Raw genomic sequence first — 10,929 nt, 5'->3', positions numbered from 1 at the left:
CCTGGGAAGCTTCTGTGGTCTGTGGTGATACGCTACCTGAGTGTGTTGGGGGACACTCGCTTGGCATAGGATTCAAGCACTCAGGCACGGTACCTCACACAAATCTGGTCAAATCCGGTTTATTAAACGTCATAAACCACATGACATACAGTCTATTTCATTATGTCCATGAACTTATCATGGCCACCAGTCTGTTCATGCAGCAGATAAACTTCTCTGCCATATATTACAATCCCCTTGTCCGGGGTTACCTTTCAGGAGTTCCACTCCTCATGCTGACTTCACGTCAGTCCCAGGTCCTCAACACAGACCGTCCAGGTCTACGGTCTCCATGTGCTTCCAGGACGACTCCACTCCCAGGAGTCTCCAACACTGACCGTCCAGGTCTACGGTCTCTAGGTGCTCCCAGGACGACTCCACTCCCAGGAGTCTCCAACACTGACCGTCCAGGTCTACGGTCTCTAGGTGCTTCCAGGACGACTACACTCCCAGGAGCCTCCAACACTGACCATCCAGGTCTACGGTCTCCAGGTGCTTTCAGGATGACTCCACTCCCAGGAGCCTCCAACACTGACAATTCAGGACCTACAGCAGACAGGCCACTCAGCAGTGTCCAGCCAGGACACATGGACGTCTGTCCACGCTTGCAGACTACCAAACACTCCCACCATGTGCTATTCACACCTCCTTTACATAGGTGTAACCACACCCATGTACCTGTCACATGGCCAGTCAGGTGAGCGTGACATCACCACAGGTCCTTAAAACACAAAACCATCTTAGGTGTTCAGACACACCTCTTTGGGTGGGTTTGTAGGTGACTGGACCCACCCATCTCTCCAATCACCTGGAAGCCTTCCCAATGTAAACAAATCCCTCAGCAGTAGATCTGCTTGAGCAAAACATACCCAGGCTTCCATCACAGGGCCTCCCACCTCTGCGATACATATCGGCCATTCACAACGCTGCCAGTCACTGTTTCACCACAACTATGCCTCCAAGTGCATCTTGAAGTGCACACACAGCGCCCCCTGGCTGTAACATTGGTCACTGCACCACATACCTCCCCCCTTTGTTTAACCCTATTGGGGTGGACACATGACATAAACCCGGGGTTCCAAAACCGGGAACCCACATCACCTTTGATAGGCCTTCCCTGCCCCCAGTGGTCAGTTTGTTGGCCTTGGGCTTCAACCCTTGAGTTACCATCCGTCTGTGTCACCAGACCCTTTTTGGTCAACCCACTTTCCACATGTACTCTTTTATGGGAGCTTTCTTTCCATAGTCGACTTCCCCGTTTGACACGGTCATAAGTCTCACTTGTAGTCACGCTCACTGTCTGGTCTGCGTCTGACCCTTCGCTACTACATCTGCTAGTGGGTCTCCTACCCCGGTCACTCAGCCCTGAGCTAACAGAGGAGTCACTTCTTTGGGCTCTTCTATTCTTTAGGGTATCTTTTCGTACCTCCATACCCTGGGTTGGAAGTGGTCGCCATCTTATATTCTGCAGCTGTTTATTCATCTTCAGACGTGCCAGTCTTAGCTGCTCTATCTCCTTTAGATACGTCACCCGGTATTCAAGAAGCACTCGAATGTTCCTAAGGCTATCTACTGAGCCAATTACAACAAATGGAACCATCTCATCTTCACCAGTTACCTGGACTTCACCATCATCCGGAATCCTCAGTCTTACCACACCGGATCTATTCAGCAGGTCCTGCATCACTTTTCCAAATCTACCAATGACTTTCCCCACCAGATTTCTGGGTACTCGAACGACGTCTTCCACAAAGCCCAGCCGACTTTGAACTTTCCTGGTATGCTCCAAACGTCGAGCGGCTTCCATATTTCTCAACAAGATCATCTGTTTCATACGGAGACATTGTAGGTGCATATCCTTCATGATAGCCACCCGCTTTACTGTGACTTCCATAGTTAACAGTATCACCAACTGTTTAGTCTCTGGTGCCCAGTGCACACTACATGCTTCCACTGCTTTTCTAAAGGCCTCATGCACACCTTCACCGGTACAGGCTTCTTGCACCTCTTTGGGTACATCTATCACACACTTGAAGAGCGGGGTCTCACTCTATTCAGGGACGGACGGCTCCTATTTTGCCATGGACCTTTCCATTAAGACATCTGCCATGATGGGGTGACTGTCTTGTTCTGCTTTTACCACCAATTCTTCCTCCACTTTACACTCTTCCAGATCCCTGGCCAGGATGGGCACTGGCATCTTTATCTTGTTACCATTCTGGTACCGCCGCTGTGAGCCTTCGACCAGCATCTCCTTATCTTGCAGAAGACCACTTAATGCTTCCCTGAGCACTTCCACATCTTCCCTTAAGGCTTTATTCACACTTTGCCATGTTGACAGGTGACCTCGGAGCTCAGAGACTTCCTTCTCCAGCTCATCCACCCTGTGCTCAGCTGCTTGTCTCAGATGCCTTAACTCGGCCTGTAAATCTGCCACCTTTTGCTTCTCGTGAGACAACTCAATAGCGAGATCCTGGACCTCCTCTTTATCAGCCTTTTCAGAGGGTGCAAATTGTTCAGCCCCATTGCCTCTTTTATGTCTCCGGCGATGGGAGGAAGACTTGCCACTTGCACTTGAGTCAGCCATACTGCACTCTTTTCCGCTGGTGTCCTCATCTGAATGGGAGTCACCACCACCCAATCGGTCATCCTGGAACCCGCAGTCGCCCCTTACACAGGTCATAATTTCTGTTATGGCTGCCCCTGCCATCCTGACTTTACCTTGGGGAGCACTGCTGTTCCCCTGTGTCAGTGTTTCTGTCCGCACAACCTCATACTCAGCTCTAGTGGTTGCTACTGGTAATGAAATGTCACAGTCACCCCCAGAGTCTGTGTCACACCCCACAACACGGTGAACGCTCAAGATGCTTTCTAATCGGGTGTCAGCTACACAGGTTTTATTTAACACACCCCTACCAGTCATCTTGGGGTACATGTCAGGTGACATCATGTCAGTAAGTTGGGCAGACGAACCCTTCACACGGGTCACCCCGATGTCTGACCCGTCAATTCTGGGATGTATTACTGACTTAATGTATGCCCCTGCAACAGTAATGAGACTTCCATCCTCGTGCTGCAGAGGAACGCCCTCCTCCCACAAGTCTGAGAATAACTTACAGTCCTGGCCTACTATCACCGGACAAGATAGGTTAGGGACTATGGCGGCCTCCAGACTTGTATGGCTCATGACCATCTCGAGCTGCACCAAGGCCACTGGATAAACCTTAGTGTCCCCATGGATGCATGTGACCTCAATCTTCCTTTCAGACATTATAAATTTTTCTTCTACAGCCCTTACCAGGGTCACCAGGCTCTCCAAATCAACCAGACCAAAAACATCCTCTACATCTGCGTTCAACTCTAGAACACACCCACGCAGCTTTTTACCAGGAAGGTAGTTCACATGGCAAATTGGACACACATAGTACCATTGTGTCTGGCAACAGTCCGTTTGTGCCACCCCTTTAGTTTCAGGAGGCTCCGCCCCCTTTTGGGCCTCTGTCCCCTTTAGGGTCACCATCCCCTTAAGGGACTCCACCCCCTTTTGGACACCAACTCCCTTTTTGAATGCCGCCCTTTTTGGGACTCCGCCCCCTTTTGGGCAACCAGTTTGCACAGTACACCAATGTGACTCTGGCCTTGCACTGGCCCTTTAAGAATCTGCACACTCTGGACCAGCAATGTCTTTTTTTTTTCTTCTCTTTGCTGCAACTGCAGCTACACTTCACAAGGCTCTGCACCGCAGACTTCGTGGACCCGCCGATCCACAGCAAGACGCCTGTCACCTTCGTGGACCCGCCGATCCACAGCAAGACGCTTGTCACCTTCGTGACCCCGCCGAGCCACAGCAAGCTGACTTGAGAAAAAAAAACTCCACAGTCTCTCACTGGCCCAGGTCAGCATCGCACAGACTCCTGTCTGTTACACACGATTCTCAGACCGTTTACTCCTCTGGCTCAGATCAGCCAGCACTGCAACATATGCTTCTTGGACCGTTGCCCGCATTCGAAACACCAAATGTGGTGATACGCTACCTGAGTGTGTTGGGGGACACTCGCTTGGCATAGGATTCAAGCACTCAGGCACGGTACCTCACACAAATCTGGTCAAATCCGGTTTATTAAGCGTCATAAACCACATGACATACAGTCTATTTCATTATGTCCATGAACTTATCACGGCCACCAGTCTGTTCATGCAGCAGATAAACTTCTCTGCCATATATTACAATCCCCTTGTCCGGGTTACCTTTCAGGAGTTCCACTCCTCATGCTGATGTCACGTCAGTCCCAGGTTCTCAACACAGACCGTCCAGGTCTACAGTCTCCATGTGCTTCCAGGACGACTCCACTCCCAGGAGTCTCCAACACTGACCGTCCAGGTCTACTGTCTCTAGGTGCTTCCAGGATGACTCCACTCCCAGGAGCCTCCAACACTGACCATCCAGGTCTACGGTCTCCAGTTGCTTTCAGGAAAACTCCACTCCCAGGAGCCTCCAACACTGACCATCCAGGACCTACAGCAGACAGGCCACTCAGCAGTGTCCAGCCAGGACACATGGACGTCTGTCCACACTTGCAGACTACCTAACACTCCCACCATGTGCTACACACACCTCCTTTACATAGGTGTAACCACACCCAGGTACCTGTCACATGGCCAGTCAGGTGAGCGTGTCATCACCACAGGTCCTTAAAACACAAAACCATCTTAGGTGTTCAGACACACCTCTTTGGGTGGGTTTGTAGGTGACTGGACCCACCCATCTCTCCAATCACCTGGAAGCCTTCCCAATGTAAACAAATCCCTCAGCAGTAGATCTGCTTGAGCAAAACATACCCAGGCTTCCATCACAGGGCCACCCACCTCTGCGATACATATCGGCCATTCACAACGCTGCCAGTCACTGTTTCACAACTGTGCCTCCAAGTGCATCTTGAAGTGCACACTCAGCGACCCTGGCTGTAACATTGGTCACTGCACCACAGGCCCTAATTAGGACAAACATAGCAGCCACTTCGGTGGCCAGATCTATGTACCTATGGATGGGTCAGTTGGAAGAGCATTTGTCCAATAAGACCCCTAGGACTGACATTCTAAGTTCCCTTCCCATTATGAAGTCGGCCATGGCATTCCTTTCTGATTTGATGGCTGAGTCGGATAGATTTTCAGCCAGAAACGGTTCCCTGTCTAATGCAGCTAGGAGGGCTGTATGGTTAAGATCTTGGTCAGGAGATAACACCTCTAAGACCAAGCTCTGCTTCATCCTATTTTCAGGGCTAAGGGTATTTGGGCCAGCCTTAGATACTATTCTAGAATCAGCCTCTGACAAAAAGGGGTTCCCTGAGGACAAACCTAAACGGCCTCAGCCCTTTCGGAGAGGTTTCTTCTCCAGAAAACAGTACAACTTCAGAGGGCAGGGAAGGTCCAATAGAGAGTCCTACAGAGGTTTCCGTAGCCAGGGTAGTAAGAACCGAGGTTTTCTTCTTTAGCCCGACCTCCAAAACCAAAACACAATGATGCCACTTGCATTGGGGAAGGCTATGTCATTTTGCAGGAAATTGGGCCCAAATCCCTCAGAATCAGTGGGTTCGCAGAACCATAGCAGAGGGATACAGCATTGAGCTTTACTCCCCTCCTCCAGAAAGGTACATCTCTCCTACCATAGTCTCGGCAGACTCTGCCATACTGATAGACTTGCAGGACATGCTCTGTTCGGCAGTCATAATTCCGGTTCCCCCATCAGAAGTAGGCAGGGGACACTACTCCTCCCTATTCGCCATCACAAAACCGTCCAGCGAGACCTGCACTATTATAAATCTAAACCCTTTGAATGCTTGGGTCAAATACAAAAGGTTCCAAATGGAATCTATCTGGTCGGCAACTCATCTCATAGATAGTGATTCTGTAATGTGCACTCTCGAACTGAAGAGTGCCTACTATCAGGTCCCGGTTCATCCCTCATCACAGAGGCTGCTAAGGTTCGTGCTAGCTCTGCCAACCCGGACCTGCCACTACCAGTTTCAATGCCTCCCCTTTGGGCTTGCTTTGGCGCCCCGTATCTTCATGAAGTTGGTATCAGAGGTGGTGGCCTTCCTGGGAAACCAGGGTATCATAATAATTCCATACCTGGATGACTTTCTCCTCGTGGCAAAATCGGTGGAGACTTTGACAGATCACAGACTTCGGACGATATCAGTAATGGAACACTTGGGTTGGGTCATAAACTGGCAGAAGTCCGACCTGATTCCAGATCACAGGAAGATCTTCCTGGGAGTATGTCTAGATTCCAGACGCAGAATATCCCTCTTACCAGAGGACAAGCTGGAGGCAATTCGAGTCCGAGTCAGGTACCTATTGGAACACCGAATTTCCATAAGGGTCGCTATGAAAGTGTTAGTCCTAATGACGGCATGTATACCATGCGTCAGATGGGCACAGTCACATTCAAGACTACTGCAGAGACAAATTCTGTCCATCTGGGATCACCGCCAGTCCTCACTAGACGGTCCCATGAGGCTATCAGGACCAGTACGGAAGTCTCTACGCTGGTGGACACAGAGAATCTAAAGGTGGGAGTGTTATGGTCCACCTCCCCTTATGTAGTGGTCACCACGGACGCCAGCACATGGGGCTGGGGAGCTCATCTACAGGGCAGAATCCTCCAGGGCAGGTGGCCAGTAGACATCAAAGAGAGATCCTCCAACTTCAAAGAACTATATGCCGTCTTGGGGGCCTTAAGACGAAATCGTCTCACGCTCTCAGACTGTAATGTCAGGATATTGTCCGACAACGTGACAATGGTTTCATTCTTGAAACATCAGGGAGGCCCAAGACACCGACCACTGCAGGACCTAGCGGAAAAAATATTCAGCTGGGCAGAAGGTATGGTTCTATCCATAACGGCAATTCATCTGGAAGTCTCAGAATGTGATAGCAGATTACCTGAGCAGATGTCAGGTGTGCTGAACCGAGTGGGAGCCGAACCAGGATATCTTCCAGGAGTTGTCGTCGTTGGGGAACCCCAAAGATAGACTTGTTTGCAAGCAGAAGAAACTCGAAGGTCTCAAAATTCTTCTCTCTTAACCCTTTGGATCTTCCAGAAGGGACAGATGCCCTGAGCCAAAGGTGGGTGGAACCTCTCTCATATGCGTTTCCACCCCTGGCACTGATCCCAGCCATGCTATGGAAGGTCAAGGAGGACCGAGCAAAGGTCCTTTTGGTCATCCTGTACTGGCCAAGAAGGAGCTGGTTTCCTCTGCTGGGGGCCTTGGTGATCGACAACCCAATAGAGATTTCCCTTCGGGAGGATGTCACTCACCAGGGTCTGATTTACCACCCAAACCCAGGGGAACTCCATCTTTCAGCCTGGATCCTGAAAGGGACATCTTGAAGGCTAAAGGCTTATGAGACCAGGTCATAGCCACTATCCAGGCCAGTAGAAAACCAGTCACATCGGCAATTTACCTAAAAATTTGGAAACGATTCTGTCTGGAGGGTGGCAGGTCCAACGTTGTGGCAGATACCCCGGACATACCTAGAATCTTAAACTTCCTTCAGGCAGGGTTCAACAAGGGCCTTAGACCAAGCACCTTGAAGGTGCAGGTCTCAGCATTAAGCTTTCTTTGACTATCCTCTAGCATCTCACCCGTGGATAGCAAGGTTCATTCGAGCTACTCAGAGGCTGTGCCCCACCAAACCTGTTTATTCTTTTTGGGGGAAATAATAAGGGTAACAAGGCCTCTAAGGCCACAATCGCACAACCGTAATCTCAGATGCTTACCAAGCTGAGGGGATTTCTCCTCCAGCAGGTCTATGTGCCCACTCTACACGTGGGATATCTGCTTCCTGGGCCGAGAGGGCAGGAGCATAATTAGAGCAGATCTGTAGGGTAGCAACATGGGCCAGTGCTGACACTTTCTGCAAACACTATAAACTTGATATACTGTCAGGTCAGCAGACCGCTTTTGGTAGGAAAGTTCTCCAGGCGGTAATCCCACCCTAAGGAGGTGCTTTGGTACTCTCCAGGGTGCTGTCAGGAGGGACGTCCTGGAAAATAGGCATTAGACCTACCGGTAATTATGTTTCCAGGAATCCATCCTGACAGCACTGGTAGTTCCCCCCCGGTTTGTTGATATGTATGTCATATGATGTAATATGATTCTGTCATTAAAGTGTTATTTGCATTTTCCATGAGGTGCTTCTTGTTACAACACTGAGGAATTGGGGGTGGGACATGACCTTTAAACTCTCGTGTGTTTCCTGTCCTGGCAAGGAGGAGGACATCCTCAAGGGTGCTGTCAGGATGGACTCCTGGAATCATAATTACCGGTAGGTCTAATGCCTATTTTTTTTTTTTTTATCTCCTGGTCACATCAGTCTTCGGACATGATACCGCATTTTCTCTTTTCCTTTCTCATCAATGTCAATCTTGGGAAGCCACCTTTGTTGGAATGAATTAGCAGCTTGACGAGGAAAGTAGTGTTACGCCATGTCCCAACAGTACGGTTTTCTATCTTTATGTAATAATGACCAACTATGCAGAGCGAAACAAGCAGAAGACAAAGTTGCATGAGACTATCCTAGCAGCAGTTCAATCCAATGGTTCAGGGCCGTCAAAGCCATCTGATCGGTCATTGGTGGTGCATCTGAGAGATGTCTGCCCTCTGAGAAGAAACATTTTTGACCAGAATCACAATTTATTACTGGAAGATTCTTGAAGTCATCTCTGTGCTTTAAAATTCAAAAGAGATTTATCTATCTCGCTGTTGTAGGCCAACATCTGTTATAAGATATGCAGTATTTATGTACTTGACATCCACATAATGTGAGAAGCATGAACACTATACTCATTTTTCAAGTGAGAGAGAAAAATTTTGATGAGAATTTTAATTAGAAACCAAAATAAGTAGTGTATGAAAATAGATATTCACAGCAAGCTAGAAGCAAGTACTATAATAAGTAGGGTTTAATGGGGTTTTCCCAAGACTAAAAGGTTATTCCTTAAAATAATAATAATCTCTTTATTTATATAGCGCCAACATATTCAACAGCGCTTTACAGTTTTTGCATACATTATCATCGCTGTCCCCACTGGGGCTCACAATCTACATTCCCTATCAGTATGTCTTTGGAATGTGGGAGGAAAGCGGAGAACCTGGAGGAAACCCACGCAAACACGGAGAGAACATGCAACCACAAAGAGAACATACAAACTCCTTGCAGATGTTGTCCTTGGTGGGATGTGAACCCAGGAGTCCAGCGCTGCAAGGGTGTAGTGCTAACCACTGAGCCACCGTGCTGCCCTTAAAATAACAAGTTATCGCAATCTAGCCATGGGAATGGCTATAACTGGTTGATCGCTAGGGGTTGACTGCTGGGACCACCATCAATTTCTGAAATCCGGGCTCAAAAGCCCCAAGAATAGGGCTCTGCAACCCTATTTTGAACATTTGCACAAAAAATGCGGAATACACTGAAAATAATGATATGTACTTGGCTTTTTTTTTTGCAAGTCCCAATGAATGGAGAAGAGGCATTGCACAACTCTGATAGGGGATGCATTTTTTAATAACACTTTAAAAGATACTCCATCCATTATTATGAGTCAACTTACTGCATGCTCAGGTCCCAAAGGTTCTACTACATAGAGATCTCAAAAACGCACACTTCCACCTCATACATGGTCTGTGGTACTGAGCTAAAGTGCTTTGCTTTTCTGGGAATGATCTCTGCTCCATTCAGAGTCTCTGCAGTGCTCCATTCTCAGGATCACTGTGGCCTTAGCAGTCAGATCCCTAGCAATCAGCAAGGGGCATCATACATAACAGATTGCTGTTCGCTAACAGCTGTCTCTCCCCACTCCTCTATACACAAGAGTGCTCGCTCTACCAAGCACCCCTGTGTTGTCTGCAAAAGGACCACTGCCATACTCCTCTGGTGGTTGCTTATCTTGCCAAGAACAAAAGGATTGACTGTCCAAAATTGAACATGCTGGAACTTTATCTCCCCTAACATCACCTGTTAGGGGAGAGTTAGGAGGCTCCCATATAGATATCAGCGGGCTTAGCTGACCTTAGTGTATGTGCACACGTCCGTATTTCTTGCAGAAATTTCCTGAAGAAAACCGGAAATTTTCTGCAAGAAATCCGCATTTTTTTTTTCCGTTTTTTTCGCGTTTTTTTTAGCATTCTGCAAGCGTAATTAGCTTGCAGAATGCTAAAGTTTTCCAAGCGATCTGTAGCATCGCTTGGAAAACAGACTGACAGGTTGGTCACACTTGTCAAACATAGAGTTTGACAAGTGTGACCATCTTTTTACTATAGATGCAGCCTATGCAGCATCTATAGTAAAAGACAGAATGTTTAAAAATAATAAAAAAAAAAAAAAAAAATGGTTATACTCACCTGCAGGCGTCCGTTCCTATAAATGCCAGTGTGGTTCAGGACCTTCCATGACGTCGCGGTCACAAGACCGGTCTCGACCAATCACAAGACAGTGACGTCATCGCAGGTCCTTCACCGCACACCAGCTTTAGAAACCAAAGCGGCAGCATGCAGCTGAGAGGCGGGAAGACATCGAAGGTGAGTATAGGACTATTTTTTATTTTAATTCTTTTTTTTTTACCAATTATATGGTGCCCAGTCCGTGGAGGAGAGTCTCCTCTCCTCCACCCTGGGTACCAACCGCACATAATCTGCTTACTTCCCGCATGGTGTGCACAGCCCCGTGTGGGAAGTAAGCAGATCAATGCACTCCTAGGTGTGCGGAATCCCCGCAATTCCGCATTTTAATGAACATGTTGCTTTTTTTTCCGCGATGCAATTTTTTCGCGGAAAAAAAGGCTACATTTGCACAAAAAATGCGGAATACACTGAAAATAATGGGAGG

This window comes from Ranitomeya variabilis, chromosome 3 (assembly GCF_051348905.1).
Source record: "Ranitomeya variabilis isolate aRanVar5 chromosome 3, aRanVar5.hap1, whole genome shotgun sequence".
NCBI lineage: Eukaryota > Metazoa > Chordata > Amphibia > Anura > Dendrobatidae > Ranitomeya > Ranitomeya variabilis.
The sequence above is the reverse complement of the archived record's forward strand: the minus strand, read 5'-3'. Positions refer to the sequence as shown.